Genomic DNA, 18,086 nt, shown 5'->3' with positions numbered 1-18,086 from the left:
CTAGCAAGGCATGTTCCTTAGCTGTCGGAACGAGTGCAGGTGGTGGAGGGCCAGTCGCTTGCTGCATCCTGCCGTGAAAGTGCAGTGCAAGTGCACTTTGAGGGAGAGCTTTGATGAGTCTTTCCCGAATGGCTTGCTGCTCTTCTGCAGAAAAGTGAAGTCTTGGCTGAGGCTGCACGTGACACAGTTCTTGGAGCTCCCGCGCTTGATACATGGGCGATGCTTTCAGTTTCCCCCACGCCTGTTTGACGTCGGTACACGTCAGAAGCTCCAGGTTGTGGATGCCAGTCCTGTTAATCATGCAAAAGAAGTAATCATACTTTAGTTATCTTTTTACTACAGCTACCTGTGGAGTACGTGGGGTTACATGTAATGGTGGCCTTCACACACCCAAAGGTCTATAAAAATCTGCGTATGGCAGTTTGTGATGTGAATCATTTAAGAATATGACGTGCAAGTCAGTTTTGTACCAGGTGACCTGTATACTCTGCTGTGTGAATAAAGAGGTTATTGAAAAAAATGTCATTCTTGCCTGTGTACAAAGAGCAGCACTGCGATGAGGTGTTTGCACTGCTGAGAATTTCCAGCTTTGCATGAACAATGACCCTGCAAAGCATGAAAAACAGCATATCAAACACTTGTGGACATTATGCAGCACTCTACCCACTGTGCAGACATAATAAAAATTGCATCTCGTAAGCAGTGTAAAGGAATCAAGCGGGAAGAGTTAGATTTAATTGCGTGACATTATTTTGATGAAAGGCATGGCACAGGGTGGGAATACACTGGACGGACGCTATTCCTGGTCACGTGTATTCTCATATTGTGGCCGGCATTTCAGCGCTAATATTCTTGAGCAATTTTCACGCATGTGAACTGTATGCCTTTATGAATTCTACGTACTCTAAGACGGGCGTCGTGATATGCGTGCCGTGCTCGTGTAGCTCGGCAACAAAATCAGGCGTCGTTAAATTGCCGTACTCGCTTGCGGGCGCGCGGCCCGAACTCTTACCGTTTCCTGCCCTTACATATTATTTTCTCCGCCCTCCAATTTCTAAATTCTCATCTGTACAACTACGCCTCCTGCGTCCTGATCTCTCGCCTTCTTTTCGTCCAGCACAACTCCGCCAGCACCCGGTCGACGAGTACGCTGTCGGGGCGCGCATGGAGGGCGAGTACGGCAATTTCACGGCGCCTGAATTCGTTGCCGAGCTTCTCGAGTACGGGCCGCGAGGCGGACGGTCTCAACGGCGGCAGCCGGTATCACGAGCACAAAAGCTGCGAAGCGCTAATATTTCACAACGCCTACGAGGCGCCAGCCCAGACCACTGCACTATGTGCGCTTTTACGTCGCTGAGTTGACCCACAATAAAACAGACCATTAGGTGAATACATGCATGTTTGACGCGAATTAAACGTTCTCGCCGCGTCACTTCACAACAACAATGGCACGACCTGACCGGGGCGTCACGACGGCGCTACTTCACTCTAGACCACATACCGGATTAAGCACGCTGGTACTACGATAAAACGAACAAAAATATGCACACATACCGTGATGGAGCTGTCGCGTTCGTAGATGAATTCCAGCTCGTGCGGCTTTTTCTTGACAGGGGATGTCTGTACACACAGCCCTGTATCGTCACAGACTGGGAGCTGCACGCCTTTACGCCGCAACAAATGATATGATGCGCGTTCAAAACTTCTTCGCCTTCGATGATGCAGCGAATTCTTTTTTCTCTGGCTTTTATGTGCCGCATTATGTCACCTAACGACAGCTGCCGATGAAAGGGGAGCGGCATCGTGCATGGGGTCAAGTTCTCACAAGGAAATGACGCGGCGCAGATCTGCACACGGGGCGTCTGCTGCTATCCTCCATGGGACAGCCATCTTGGATTGCGTTGGGCGCCCCCTATAGGGCGTGCCCCTTACGAATAGAAAACCTAACTGCCCCTTCTCTTTACCGGGCCTAACACTGCGACCCCGCCGGACCAAAGCGTTTAGATTCCGCCACAAATGACAGACACGTGATTCCTCTGCTGCAGTTCTTTTTTTTTTACTTGCAGGCAGGGAGGCATGACCGTCTTTGCCCCCCATTCGGGCCAAGCTGGCACAATGCCAGGCAGGGCTCCTTCGCTTGTTCCCACTAAAAGGGCCGCTCCCCTCTCCAGCTCCAGGAGAGGGCTTTCGTGGTAGGGGGCGGCGCAACACGTGGGAAGAAAGACATGCATTGCGGACAGTGGGATTTTGAGTCAAAGGGGAAGCGGCGCGGGAAAACTGCGACGGGGGAAATGCGACATGGGAAGGCGTGCTACACCCGAGCCAAGCCAGCGCAAGGAAATCGGCGGCACGAGTCAAGGAAGTGGCAGCCAACCACTGAAGGTGCGGGTGAGTGGGATTCCTTGCGCTTCGTGGCGGCGGTGTAGTCTGAGTGTTAGGGTGCCTGGTAGTCACGCGGAGTATGCTGGCGAACATGGCGGAAGGAGAGGGAAATGGTCAGACACATGAGGCGCCCCCTCAAGAAGGAACGGCGGCAGGAGGGGTGGCCCAAGCGGAATCTCAAACAATAATTCTTAGACGAATGGAGTTGGAGTTTCAAAAACTGAAGCTCGAGGCAGAGGAGCGGGGGAAAAAAGAAGCGCGCGATGTGGCGGAGCGTGAGAGAAGAGAGGCGCGGGAATCGGAAGAACACATGCAAAAACTGAACCTCGAATCCGATGAACGGCTGCGAAGGTTGTAGGTGGAGACGAGGGCTGGCACGCAGACTCCTACGGGCTCAGACCCAGAGGAGAGCAGGCGGTTGGGCTTGGACCCGGTCTCTCCGTGCGCGAAGGTCTTGAAGGGGCTTAAGGTCCCGTGTGATGCGGACAATCCACTATGGTTTGACGAAGTCGAAATATTGTTTCTAACGTACGGGGTTCCGGAGTCGAGTCGGGTGCATTTAGTTTTGCCGGCGCTGTCGAAACGGGTTTGGTACATGTTACGGGGCCTCAAAGACAGTGAGTGAACGACTACGAGGCAGTGAAGGCGGCTGTACTGAAACAGCTCCAGCTGAGCCCGGCGGAATACCTCGACCAATTCACTCAACCATCCAAGCGGAAAAAGGAAACGTGGGCGCAATTTGCCTCTCGCGTCGGCACCCATTTCGACTATTACATTAAGTCAAGGAAAGTCGACAGAAAGCAGTAAGTTGTGGCTCTCATGCCGGCCAACCAAATTGAGAACAGCCTCAGTGCCGAGAGCCTATAGTATGTACGTTCGCGCGAGGCAGAGACGTGGCTAAACCCTTCAGAGACTTGACTTTTTTGTTTCATTATACCGAAAATCAGTTAGCTTTCAGACACATAAACTTACTGACCTCGAGGATAGAAGTAGGCGCTCAAATTTAGTGGTTTTTGGTATTTCAGTAAGCCCCAAAGAGACTGAAGCAGAATTGAAACAGAAAGTAATTGGCGCGACGTTCAAAGATAAGCTTGGTGTCACGTGCAAATCGGTAGGGCGTATTCATAGAATAGGGAAACCCGGTGCAAAAAGACCAGTTATCTTGTTCTTTCAAGACTTCAACGAAAAATCCGCTGTACTAAAGAATGCCATAAAACTCAAGGGAACTAAAATATTCGTCCAAAACGACTACTCCAAGCAAACCTTAAAAAAACGGAAACCGCTTTTGGACAGTGGACAAGATGAAAAATCCCAAGGGAACAACGTTTATCTAGTTCATGATAAATTGCATGTTGACAAAGAAGTGTTTGTTTGGAACGAAACGGCGAATGAACGTAGAAAAGTCAATCAAAAGAAACAGCCTGCGCATACAGAGAACGCCGAAAGTGTTGTGACCAATGATCATGATGGTAGTGATAATGGAAGCGCATGACTTGTGACTAACCAACGTGTAAGACTACTAAATATAAACGCTCGTAGTATTACAAACAAAACTGTATGCCTTGAAGCTATACATCCAGCGCACGATCCTCACCTAGTTGTCCTTACCGAGACGTGGCTTCACACTTTCGTCAGTGATGATGAAGAGGTGCCGCCGGGTTTCAAAATTGTTCGAAAGGACAGGGCAACTAGGGGGGGTGGTGTGGTGGTTATTATAAAAGACTGTATAAGAGCTACGTTGATATCTCGTGTGCCCGATCTTGAGTGCTTGTGTTTAAACGTGACACTTGGGGCCCAGAATTTCGTGTTGTACGCAGCGTACCGGGCTCCTGATTCAACAAGCGATTATCTGACAAAATTGCATGCGCACATGCTACAATTCAACGATCGAAAAATATTATTAGCAGGAGATTTTAACTTTCCTGGTATTGAATGGGAAAGATTAGAAGCCGGCTTTGACTCTGTCAATATTTCTTGCATGTTTGATATTATGATTGACCACAATCTTGCGCAAGTTGTGGTTGATCCTACACGTGTTATAGAGTCAACATCTTCATTGCTTGATCTGCTATTTTTACATCGATTAGTTGTCCAGTACGACGTGTCCGTGATCACTGGCATATCGGACCAAAGTTTGGTTAGTGCTTCGTTCCCGTTGAATGTAGACCGCTCTAAGGATAGGCATGCCACAAAATCTATTAAAAATTTTGCGCGCGCTCAAGATTTGCGAATTTTTGAGTTTTTCGATGATCATGTGGCCCAGTTTTGTGGCGACAATGTGGAACACCTTTGGAGGAAATTCAAGAACATCTGTAAGTTTTGTTTAGATACATTCATTCCCAACAAGCTAAAAAAATTACGCCCACCTCCCCTCGCGGGAACCCTGGTGTGATGCGACCCTGAGGGGGTTCAAGCGCAAGCGGAGAGCAACCGTCGACCGAAAGGCCGCCGGAGAGCGGCACACCGGAGAGCGGCACACCAGGACGAATTTTTCTTCAACTGCGAAGTTTCCGAGGAAGCTGTATAGCTTTCCTTTGTAGCCGTATGGTTGCATTTAGGTGGATGTCAAACTTTCCTTTACGGTTATATTCTAGGCACTATATATGCGCAGCGCACCCGAAGGAGAGGAAACCGCCGAGAGAGAGAGTACTGCACATGCACAGCACCGCGCGCAGCCCCGCCCACCGGCGGAGTGAGAGCGCGCTGGGCCGCACACGCTCTTACCTGGGCACGCGCCGGCGCCAGTGCGTCTGCCGCGGCTATGACGCAACACAATCCAATACAATCCACTTTATTCCAATCCAATCCAAATCCAAGCCAATACAACCGAATCCAATCCAATGCCCCTCGCGAGAGAGTGTTCGCTATCGGAGAAGAGAGCGGGAGAGGGGCTGCGGACAACGGACGCACGCCGCGGACAACAACAGACGCACGCAGGAAGGACAGGGCCGCCGACAAGAGATGCTCTGAGCGTCGCATCTAAGACGCACTCTGTTCACTCCGTGGGTAACGAGACATATACTGCAGTTAAAACGAAAGGCTGAACGTCTCAGGAAAAACAGGGCAGCTTCCGATCGCCTAAGTGAAGTTCGAACTGCTTTACATGAAGCGATTCAACACGAGAAAAGCTTTTATTTCAAAATTACACTGGCTAATTTTATTAAAGATGATCCGCTGAAGTTTTGGGCCTACATTAGCCATCGCAAAAAGAGCGTAGAACAAATTTCCGTGAATAGTCCTCTGATATCGGATGCGAAAGCGATTGCTGATCATTTTAACTCCTTTTTTCATAGTGTTTTCTGTCAGTCTTCTCAGCCTGTAGCTTTTGCACATGATCCAAATATTCCACCAGGAAATTTAGTTTCATATGAAGGAGTTCTAATCATGGTTCTTCGAATAAAAGTAAAACCTTCCGGTGGACCAGAGGGAATACCGAATGAATTTTTCCGACGGTACGCCGAGCCGTTCTCCAAATACCTTGTTACAATTTTTGAGGCTTCAATCCGCACTGCAACATTACCTAAAGAATTGAAAATGGCTCGTGTCAAGCCAATTCCCAAAAAGGGAGACCCTCTTCTTGTCTCCAATTATCGGCCAATTTCGAATATATCGCCTGGTAGCAAAATGTTAGAACACATTGTCACAACATTCATATCAAAACACCTAGATGAGCATAACATTTTATCCCCGTACCAGCATGGTTTTTGAAAAGGGTTCTCAACAACAACTCAGTTATGTACAGTCATTCATTCTCTTGCATCTGTGATTGATAAGGGCGGCCAAGTCGACGTCATATTCTTATATTTCTGCAGAGCTTTTGACTGCATCTCCCATGATAAAGTTATGGTTAAATTACAGCTTATTGGACTTCCCAATTTTCTATTATGCTGGATTTCTAACTACTTGTCTGATCGCTCTCAGTTTGTGTGCATTAAGGATCAAAATTCAATTCTTCTGCCTGTCACTTCAGGTGTTCCGCCGGGCAGTGTACTCGGTCCACTACTATTTTTGAGATACTCTAATGATGTAGTAAATTGTGTAAACCCACCCGTTAATGTTAGTCTTTTTTCGGGTGATTGTATTCTATTTAACTTGACAGTTAATCCTAATGACCAAGCAGCTCTCCAGTCCACTCTAAACAATATATGTCTATGGTGCAACCAATGAGGGATGAAACTAAACTTGGATAAATCAGTTCTGCTCCGTGTCACTAACAATAAAAAGCCAGTACAGACTGAACACACGTTCTCTAACCAACCTCTTCATGAAGTTAAGGATACAAGTATTTTGGTGTCACTCTAACAAATAATTTAGGTTGGAATTCCCACATTAAACAAGTTTCTTCCGAAGCTTTCCGCAAATTATGCATGCTAAGATATAAACTTAAGGATGCTACTACGAAAGTGAAACACTTAGCTTACTAATCCTTGATACTCCCGAAATTAGACTACGTAGTGTTGCCTGGGATCCTTATACTAAAACAAATATTGATGTATTAGAAAAAATTCAGCGGAGGGCAGTTCGTTTCATTTATTCTTTCTATAAGCCTGGTAGTTCTGTCACTAATGTTATGCTTTCAAATGGTAGCCCATCTTTGCAGTCAAGACGCAGATTCTGGCGCCTAAAATTTTTGCACCTCCTTTCAAACTGCAAGCTTGCTCTGAACCCTAACCCCTAACTCACACCACTAAGAACACGTCAGACTCGGCATTCACACGCACTTTCTTTAACACCATATTTTGCCTGTACTAACTTGTTCAAATTTTCTTTTTTTCCTCGTACCATTGAAGAGTGGAACGGTTTGCCTGCAAGCAGTTTACACTCTCCTGAGCTTATTTACGCCAAAATTTGAAATTTTTTCTAACTATTGCAACTGTTCCGCGTTTCCCTCCCCACTCTTACCTTTCATTGATTTTGTATAAAAATGTTACGCTTTCCGCTTTCTATTTTCTTCGTTCTTTTGTTGATGTTGTATCGAAATGTTGTGCATAATAACTGTATTATCTTGCCCACTCCTGCTTTGGCCTCTGGCCAGCAGTATTTGTAAATAAAAAAAATAAAAATTAAAGATAGCCAGCGTGTTGCAGACTTTCGAGCAAGCCAATGGAAAAGGTTGCACGGTGAGGCGTAGGGATGAGGCCCCTCCGCGCAATACCAACAGTGACAAGCGCGTGTGGACGTGTAGCGACTACCAGGGAGAGAGCAAGCATTTGCCATTGTGCCCAAAAATTACGAAGCCCGGAAATCCAGAGCGCACCGCGCATGTGCAGAGAGTAATGGTAGAAAGTACACATGCTGAGGAAGCTCGACATGCTGGTCCGACTAGCGAGGGTCACAGAACTTTGGTCACCCAGGTAATGTTGCCTGGATTATGAATGAGCTAAGAAAGTCGAAGCTGCAGCATGTGGAACTCGAATGCGCATGTGTGACAGATACTGAGACTGTTAACATGGGAAGTGAACATACCGTGTTCCGAGAAAGCCTCATTTGACTGCTCGCTATGGAGCCTTCTGGTACATTGAAACTGGTGCTGGCGTTTCGCGAGTCGGTAAACGCGAGGGCGTTTACCAACGTTTACCAGCTTGCCCGTGAGTTTCAGGCAGCCAGCTTCGGTGGTCGGGAGCCCGAAGGCGCAGCTATTTTGTGCAGTCACCGATAGTCTCGCAAAGAGTTTATACTGGTTGCTTTCGCGGTAGGATATGGAGCTGCTGACAAAATGTAACCCCACCCAAGAGAGGTACAACTCCGTAAAGTCTTGCGCCTCGTCTGGCGGCGACTGTGACGTCCGCGCCTGCGGCGGCACAGAACCGGCCGCTACCGTGTGTGAGATTGCTGGGGAGGGCGCTCCCGATTGCGCCCGGGGATGATGATGTAGCCGAAGTTAAAAGCCCATGGTCAAAGTTGCGGTCGTCCCAGCTAGCTGATGAGAGCCTAAAGAGAGCGTGGGCCGATGCAAAAACAGGTTAAAGCGGGCATGTTCGTTTGTGATGGATCCCTGTTTCGTAGAGGTACCGTAGCCGGTGAGAAAGTAAGGCAGCTCGTGCTGCCATTAGCCAGATGTGAGGAGGTGCTCTTGCTGGCACACTAGTCGCTTTGGGGAGGCCATTTTTGCCCCAGGAAGACCAAGACTAGGATAAAGTATACCTCCTTCTGGTACGGCAAAGAGGCAGACGTAGCGAACAACTGCCAAACCTGTCACAGCTGCCAAATTCGAGCAGACAGGCGACTTAGTGACCGGGTCCCCATTAGCCCCCTAATGAGGCCGGACTACCCCTTTCAGGTGGTAAACGTAGACATAATCGGACCGCTCGACGTACCGTCAGGTCGGGGCCACAAGTATGCTCCATGCCTTGCGGATCATTGTACTCGCTTGCCCAGGTTGTCTCCTTGAGATCGCTAATGGCGAAGGCCACCTGCGAGGCTCTCTTCACCATATTCAGCAGAACAGGCATTTCTGAGATGATATACTAAGACCAAGGTGCAAATTTCACATCACACCTGATGCAGAATTTCTTGGAGAGGTTAGGGCACTCGTTCGCGCAGTCGACCTGTTCGGACGTGCTTTTCTGGTGCTCCGACGACAGCGTGTGTCTACGGCGAAGGACAGCGAAACAGCAGAGACAGCGGAGGACAGCCGAAGCTGAGTATTTACCTGCACGGTTTCTTTCTCGTTGTGTCGGGGTTTCAGCCGAGATGACGCGTAGAAAGCTTGTACAGTGTGGTAGCTGTCCGCGGCACGTAGACGCAGAGGAGTTTCAGCGGAATGGCGGCGAGGCAGACGAAGGGGCAGGTACGTGTCGGCTATGGGTAGTGGTGTCGCGGCTAGAACACGTAGAAGCGGATAACTCGGGGCAGAGTTCTTCAATTTTTTTACTGGTCACGAAACTTCGGCGCTCGTTTCATATTGGGTCCGCGGGCGCCACTACTGGCGCCACCGTCGCACGAAGGTCATCCAGCCGCCGCGCCTGCGGCATATTTGCCGGCTCTTGGCATGAAAACGCTCGCTGCTTTTGGTCTCTGCGCGCTGAGTTTCTTTTCTCGTAGTTTTTAGCGATGAATCGCCCAATTATTGTGTATACCACCTGCCTCCAATGAGGCTTTATTTTTCCGAATAAATCACCGCAGACCTCGACCGCGAACGGCAACTGCTTTCGCGTCTTCGGGCGCAAGCGCTGCGCCGTTGTGTTTACGGATTTTAAAGCGTCTTTAGTTTGTTTCCTTAAAGAAAACGTTGTAACACGCTTTTCAATCCTTGCAGAAAAGGAAGCGCAAAATTTTATCACGTGCTACAAAAAAATTTCAATATTACGAAGGGAGACAACAGAGCGTGGTCCAGCGTACAAAAATGTATTGTTTGCGCTGTGATGTGTTGCACACGGAGGAAACAGAACATTACCACGCAGCCAAGACAAACGCGAAGTTCTACTGAATGAAGTTTATTAAAGCGAACTAATGCTCTGCAAAAGATTAGAATGAAACACAAACGTCGAAGCAGCAGTCCGCAGCGTGACCTGCACAGATGACGTCGATAAAGTCCGAGTCACGCGTCGCTTGCCATGCATGGATTACTCTCGGGCCGTTATTAATTTTAGATCCATGGAAATAGGGTCGAACAAACAAGAAATCAAGTTAGTGGCAAGGTGACAACCTTTCCATGTCAAACAATATTGCCCGACGCGACGTACGACAAAAAGAGCAAACTGGCGCTTGGGTTGAAACACCAGATAAAAAAACCGGAAGCGGCCACGCGCGGTTACAAAACACAAAAAACGAATCCTAAGCGATAGTTCGTGGAAATATTAAAAGTGAAAGCATAAAGACACCAGAAAGTTTTTTTTTGCATGCGAGCCTGAGCGCAAGGTTATACAAGTCTGCAAACAAGTAAGGAAACACAGCTGCTATTTCACTGATCAAACAAAAATCTGCCTTTAAGTGAGCCTTGTACAATTGTAGGTCCAGGAGGCCCGCAAAAGGGTGCATTGCTTTTACACTCCTCCTTCAGTTTGGCTTTCTCCCTCCACCAGCTGGGCATGTTGCTCGCTTTGTCACACGTGATTTCTTATTTTTCTCGCGTGTGAAAAAAAGGCAGGCGGCACCGAAGGAAAAAATGTAGAACTTCAGCAGTCGTCCCAACAAAGTGGGTGGGGCAGCCGACAGCAGCTGAAGCTGTACGATTGTCCAGCAAAACCTGCTCAACAATGTCCATGTACACACCAGCACACGCAGTTTGCTTTACCGTAAATTGTTCTACATGTTCTTCAGCAATTTGAAGGAGGCTTAGCAGTTTGGTGGAGGGGACCTGAAGGTAACCTCTCGACTTCACAAGAATGAGGTCACTTGGTGACCGTTGCAAGCCTTTTAAAGACTCCAGGCAGTCGGTGCAGCACATGCTAGAAAATGTTTGGGCAACATATCCAGCCAGGTAGTCTAAAATGCACTCCTTTGGAGACAAGTCCGTAAGGGCCTCTTCCTCGCTCGCAGTTGGCGCCAAAAGAACGTCATCCAGGAGAATGGCCAGGGAGTCAACCTGAAATGAGAATTTTCTTTTGCTTGTATGCACGTTCGTGGAAAAATATCACGCACAGGTAAATGGTGAACTTTGTGCACATTCTGAGTGAACATCTGTTGAGCAGCTCTCCGACGGAAAATATATTCGAGTTGGAGAAACTATCAATAGCTGTTTTGTTTTCAATATGGCATCGTACATGATTGACAGGAGCAGCTTCCTTGTTAAAGAGGTCCTGCAGCTTGAACAGCAACTGTGGCCCGTCACCATCAACTGATGCCCGCTTCGGTGGGCGGACAAGGTTGTTGACCGAAAGCGTTCGGTATATGAAGAGGAACTGTTGAACCGTTGGCTGCCCTCCGTCACCAGCAACGTGTCTCGCAATGCCAAAAAACCTCTGAAAGTGAGACAACAGATTAGTCAATGCAGAAATAAAAAAGCTTACATGTTTACCTCAAGAGGATCCTGTCCGAAATTTCCCACCAGCACATATCGAAAACCTGAGGCCAGAAGGTTCTCCACAAATGCGATAGTACTGAGTAGGGTTACTCGCAGCGCTTCAGACGTGGGTTTGGTGAGGAAGCAGGCTTGCCTTTGCTTCGGCAAACTCTCAATGTAATCACAACACTTGTTCAGCCATGTCACGTTCTCTTTTAGTGTCTGGAAAATAATCTTGTTACGTCTGTAACAATAAATAAAAGCAAGATAGCTACAATAAAATATAAAATCTCGAGTGGTATTTCTCACTGCAATGTGCTCCGCTTCATTTCCCAGCAAACCACTAACATCTCTGCGACGTCCAGAAAAGATCCGAACGTCTATGTCCCAGCAGCATCTCTATTAGACATCCGTACAACGTGCAATATTTTAAGGAAATTTTTTGGATGTTGAGATAACGTTGCTGGTACCTTAATGTCGGACGTTCTTTCAACTTTGCTAAAGACGTACTCTCGATGTTGCTGCTGCTTCATTTGGGGACGGTATTTAGACATATTTTGCTGACGTTGTTCAGATATTGCAGGTATGTCCGTTTTTTACTTCGAACATGTCTGTCGCAGTTACATTTATTTTAGCAATATCTGCTATACTTTATTTTCAAACTCTCCTCAGGCGTACTGTATTGAAGTTACCGAGGGGTTTTGTATGTTTTGTAAGGGTTTTGTACCGAGGGGTTTTGTGCAAGTATTGTAATCCACCACTATTGCTTTGAACCTTTGACCTTCAAAACAGTAGCCCAATAACGAACCTCACGGAAAGAGGCATGGACTTAGTGCAGAATTCGTTTACAAGCGACGTTGCCAACGAGCCTTGTAAGGTTTTTTTGGTGGTGGTGGTAGTGGGGGGGGGGGGGGGGGTGGCGGGAGTCATTGCCGTCAAATCTGAACAAAATATGATGGGATGATGAACGAAGACGCAATTAGCACAACTTTACTTGCTACTTCATTTAACCTTGATGTTACGTACCGACTGCAGCTTCATTGATTCAAAGTGTCAGCAAAGCAAATTTCGGGGTTGCCTTGATACTGAGGTTACCGTCAAACGTCACTTGTAGGTTAAACGGCAAGGTACTCTGCCTTTTTTTGCCTTGAAAAAAACATTTCGATGGCACCCTCATTGCAAAAAAAACTAAACAATCCGTGAGGTTTTGCCAAGATTCGAACCATAGACTTTCAAAACACAACACCAGCAACTAAGCTCCAATCCACTCGACCACGCTGGAAAACAATGCGTGGGCCCAAGAATTTGGTACCCTAACAGAGGCTGCCAGCGAATATTGTTGGGTGATTCGTTTTGGTCGTATTTCACAAATTTCGGCGGTGCTAACGCTTGTTTCTTCCGCACCGATCTTGGAGGCGAGGTCAATTATGCTAATACTGCAAGTGATGTAACCAAAGCTCCCTTATCTCAGCCAAGAAAAGCTATCGCGCTTCATCGTTCCCCCTATGCAAGCTACGGTAGCCGCGAATGAAATTGAATGCACCGCTAGATTTCTGGCGTTGATAAACTTTGTTCGTTACGCATCGATCTTGCTGGCAAGCCCCTAACACTGCAAGCGATGTAGCCAGAGCTCCCGTATTTAACTCGCAAAAAGGTCTCCCAAACCCCCGATCTCCTCGATGAAAGCCAAGCTAGCCACGGAGGAATGCGCACTTTCGATCAGAAATAGCTTGTAATTTGCCTCAAGGCACCAAATTACCGCACGTTAAAAAATGATTCTTTTCTGCGAACGTAATGACCCCGAAGCAGAAGATGGACATGGAAACCGGACGATGTCGCCTGCTTTCAGTGTTGTACGGAACGGCGTTACAAGGAACGGCGTTCCTGGAACTAGTTCCTTTTTGGTGGAACGGAGGAACGCCGCCGGTCCATTAAGGGTCGGTGGAACTGTAACGGTAACTCGTTAGGTTTTTGAAGGAACGGCAGGAACGGCGTTCCTGCCGTTACATCGCTGGGATTTGGCTGTTTTTGATGCCAAGGCTCGAGTACGAAAATCCACAAGATGCTACTGTATTTCTCTTCCTATAAGCTGGCCAACTTGCCCGCCCTTCAGCCGTAAGTGCTTCCTCGAAGGTCAAAGGCAGAAGAATAACCACGCAGCAGGCCGCAGCTTGTGCTTGCTTTCATGCTGGTTGAACTTACGCGGCGTTCGACGGGTGAATAGCGTAGCCGCGAGAATGCTTTTCACCTTTCATCGTTTGCCTGGTGAGGCCTGGACGCGCGTCTGGCCGATAGACATGGTTCCTGGCGGGGAAAGATTGTCTACTAAGGGATCCAGAGATTTCGGTGTCGGACCTTTAGGTGCAGGATGTTTCGGTGCGGACATTTCTGTGCACGGGCATTTTGGTGCACAACGTCTTGGCCCAGACATTTTGAGTCACGGATCTCCCAGGCATTCTTTGAACATTTTAGGTTTAATATTGTAATTTCGTGACTTGATATGATTTTGCGTTCGAGACTAGTGCTTGCGCTGCCGTGCGTGAAAACTAACGCTAAACCCTCGCGGAGCATTGCCACGTAAAACCCAATTTCTGTAGTAGATGGTTAAAATTAACGTTGTTAATTTGCATGCGTTCAACCTTTTTTTTTTTATTTTAACATTCATGTGAACAACCCTAATACTTTAAGTGTTATCGAAGCGCTTTGCTTTCACTTCACCCAACGGTGCAAGACGCTGCTGCTTTTAGTCCGTTCTGCCCCGGTCCCGCCCCCCCCTCACACACACACACACACACATCTGAGAAAAAAAGCCACAGAAAAACGATGTAGTAAGCGCGTGTGCATTCCGTTTTAATTATTTTCTCCACCAATGTCGTATTTGTTGCATTGGGTGTCGGTTCTACTTAAAACTAACCAACCAACGATCGCACTTACGGTGGCCTTACTTAGGGGAGGGGCAGGCTGAGCCCGGCGGCTACAAGCCCCCTTGGTAGAGAGAGAGGGGTGTCATTGTGGTTCACCATTGCGTCAACTGGACTTCGAAAACTTGAAAACGACTGCTGCCGCTCTCGTCACACTGCCTTATTCAATTTTTTTGCTCCTTATAATGGGAGAAAGCAATGTATGCCTGGGGTGTCCATGATATGCGCGACTTGAAGAGTTGATTCCCAATGGGGAGACTGAAGGCGAAGAAAGAGCGATTCCTGGATTGGGGGCGCCATCGGTATGACCGCGACGCGCGGAAGGGCGTAGCTAGCAAACTATAGTGGCCATTGTGTTCTCAGAGGCTTTTTGGGTGGCTTTTTGTTGCACATTATAGAGGTTTCGTGAGCTCCTGGTGAATGTAAAGCTTTTTCCTGTATCACTGCGGTGAGGCTTCGGAGACCGTGAACTCCGCCACGCCTGTAGGATTTGCAGGGAAACCAAAAATAATATGACTAAAAAAGAAATGTGGACGAGATTCGAGCGTGCAGGCGGGAAGGGGGAAGGGGGGGTGGGGGTGGGGGCTAGGACATAGAATTAAATTCTGGTGAATGTAATCATGTAAACATAAAATGAAGGTTGGTTTTCCCGAACAAGATGAGTGGAATTTGCATGCACAACCTGTACGCCCTTAATCAAGATTTAGGACATTAGAAGCTACGGCTGTTTTCAAAAAGGCCCGTTCTTCCTCTACGACAATATCCTAGACCAGTGTTCGCAAATTCATTTTAGCAAGGCAGCCCAGCCTACGTAATACCCTTCATAAGGTTTTCTGCATTGTGGGGGGCTAGCTAATGTTTACGTTTTGGATATTGAGAGTGTGCATGCAATTTGTAATTTTGGGGGTGTGTAATTTTAAAAAAATACAAAGAAGGCGTCGGACCATCGTAAACACCGGTCTTAGCTAAAAAAGAGCGCATATAAATTAATAACCAATCTAAAATGAAAAAAAAAACGTGTGTTAAAGAATTCAATCGGCTGCAAAACAGGTGCCCCAAGAATAGGTATTAAGCAAAAATATATAAATGTAGAATTTCTAAAAATACCTGGAAAAGATCAAACGTGGCATCAATCAATAAATAAATTCACTGCTCCAGATTGTTGCCCATATCCCACGTTAAGCGGAAATAAAAATATAACGGCTCTCGCAAACAGGCAAGCACCGGATAATTTGGTCGCCGAAAAGTTTGCAAACCGAAATGTCCGCACAGAGAAATGTCCGAGCACCGAAACGCCCGTACACCGATATGTCCGTACACCGCAATGTCCGTACACCGAAATTTCCGCACAGAAACATCCTGCACCGAAATGTCCTAGCGCCGTCTGGAGTTTGTCCGGTGCTCCCTGAAAAAATTCGCCTTGGAGATTTTCTTTTGATTATTATTATCTCCAGATAATCTGCTGCCGGCGGTGTTAATATCCGTATAATATACGTAGTTAGATGTCAGTTTTAAATTCCTCACTTAATTTCGCCCCAGGATTATCCGAAACTATATTTTAATTTAAAAACCTAATTGTAACGTTAATGTAACGACACGTTCCAATTTTCGAAGTGGAACTGGAACGCGTTCCTTTCGCAATAAAGTAACTTGTAACGGGAACTCGTTTCAAAATTGGGAAGGAACGAGGAACGAGCTTTCGTTCCTATTTTACAGGAACGTGTACAACACTGCCTGCTTTCGGATGCTTTCTGGCGCTGCGTCGACGCTGATATCTGGCGAACAGCATAGACATCGGCGCAGCTACATAGCAGCAGTGGGAGAGTGAACTTGCCAGCTCGGAGCTAAGTAAGCAGCTTTGGCTCGCTGAAAGGGCGAAGACAGCAGGCCGCACCAACGGAGTCCTGGACTGAGGACCCCGCCCACTTCGAAGCTCGATCTACCTGTTCAATAAAGTTTTCTCCTCCTCCTCCTCCTCCCGCGTCAGCTCACGTCGCCGTGCATTTTGCCGACGCCGTCAACGCGGGGCGATGTCGACGCGCGAAAGCGTGGAAAATACGCTGCAAGTGGTTGCGGCCTCAGAACAAACCGTAAAATTACAGCGCCCACAACCACACGGCAGCTGTATTTCCACCGCAGACCGCCGTAATTCAGATTGTCGGTAGAATTACTGTTTTCTTTAAACAATACCCACGCTCAAGCTCTTCTTGTATATAATTGGCGACCAATATCTATATTTACCAATAACTTGGGCATCTTTTTCGCGACGCGTTTTATCAAGCTGGGTGTCTTTCAGGAACCAGTTTTTCCCTCGGACGAACACGAGTCAGGAAGTCGCTGCGCGGCGACACCGATCGTCCGACAGTTGTTCATTAACTGCACTCCGTATCGATACGCGTGCTACAGGCGGTGACGGCGCGGGTGTGCACGCCTTCAACTTTCGTTATTTCGGTGATTTGACTACCATGGATTTATCTACCGGACGAAGAAATACTGCCAAGTAGTGGAGGTAAGTGAGTACTAGTGAAGCTTGTTTTCTTGTCATGTGTATTAACGTAGCAGAGTTGCTCTCGAACTTCGGTACGCGTAAGCAGTTAGCCCTAACGATTTGAGGGACTCGCTTTGGCGTTGCGAAGATTTGTCGGTAGACCTTTATACCTGGCTGCTTCGTTTGTAAACAGATTCAATTCTCGCGCAATTTCTAGACCTGTGTTCGGTGAAGTGTTTGTGTTCTGTCCTGTTTTGCTAGGCGAATGTTTTGATATGAAATGAAATAAAAGAAGCTCGAGAGTGCGATGAGTGCGTGTGCGAATGTAAGCGCGTGTGCGAATATATGCGTGTATAGGTTACACGCACATTGTGTACTTTTAGCGTGATATTGGTTTTTGTTTCGTTTCTGCAGATGCCGTTTTTTTTTTCGTCATAATTGTTTTCGTTAAAAGAATGTGCACAATAAATTTAATGATTGCCGGGCGTGTAGCTATAAAATAAAATAATAAACCGAGTGAATTCCGAGAGTACAGCATTAGTTTAAAATGCCATCTGGGTGCTTTTATCCCGTTTCGATTGAGTGTTCAATCTTTTCGCATGCTCAGTTAGGTCGTAAAATGTTGGAATGAACAACGTGTATGCAACCCGAATTTATTTGTAACGTCAGAACTACACGCATGTCGTAACTGGTACAGTAGTATGAGCAGGGCTGGTTGTGCTTCGTACTCTTACTGCAGAATCGCAAACGTAAATTAACCTTTCAGAACCTAGTAAAAATATTCAAAAATGGTTAAATTTCTGTCACTTATGGAATCTTCAGCTGAATGAATTTAATGTGTAACACACCTTGGTGATAAGAGTAACACAGCATTTGCGATTTCAGAGGTTTAAGGCAGAGTATGATTCTGGTGTATGGCCTGTCGTTTGCTAATAACTTACATGTTGCAGGCTGGTCACTGGTGCAACTTAGACTATGTGTGAATGTGATTGTGCTGTAAAAATTTCTTGCACTACTTTGATGCTTCCTGCTGTACAACGTTTACTTCAATAAAAATATAGGCCTAGCTGGACAAGCGAACAAGACAACATGACGATTTTTTCAGTGATGTGCTTTTTGAAGGTGTAGTTATGCATATATACCAAATAGACCACCTCGCCATTCTGCTGCAGGAAGTATACGTCCATGGCAGTGACGATGTCCGGGTTTGTGCATGTTTCTTTTTGCAACATTTTGTGGACGTGGCTTCATCCGTGTATATATTGTCACTTAAATCCACCAAGCGGTTAGGATAGACACAGAAAAATATTTTACAAGTTCAGATTGGACCTGTAGCTGAGCTAGAATGTCC

At 47.0% G+C, this 18,086-nt stretch overlaps 1 pseudogene; it reads right to left on the bottom strand.

Annotated features, from left to right (window-relative positions):
* LOC144162237 (uncharacterized) lies at nucleotides 1–13,146 on the bottom strand (annotated as a pseudogene).
* Between the last annotated feature and the right edge of the window lie 4,940 nt (nucleotides 13,147–18,086).

The sequence above is a fragment of the Haemaphysalis longicornis genome, unplaced genomic scaffold (assembly GCF_048455015.1).
Source record: "Haemaphysalis longicornis isolate Haplotype H1 unplaced genomic scaffold, Haemaphysalis longicornis Haplotype H1 scaffold_12, whole genome shotgun sequence".
NCBI lineage: Eukaryota > Metazoa > Arthropoda > Arachnida > Ixodida > Ixodidae > Haemaphysalis > Haemaphysalis longicornis.
This window is presented reverse-complemented; position numbering and strand designations above follow the sequence as displayed.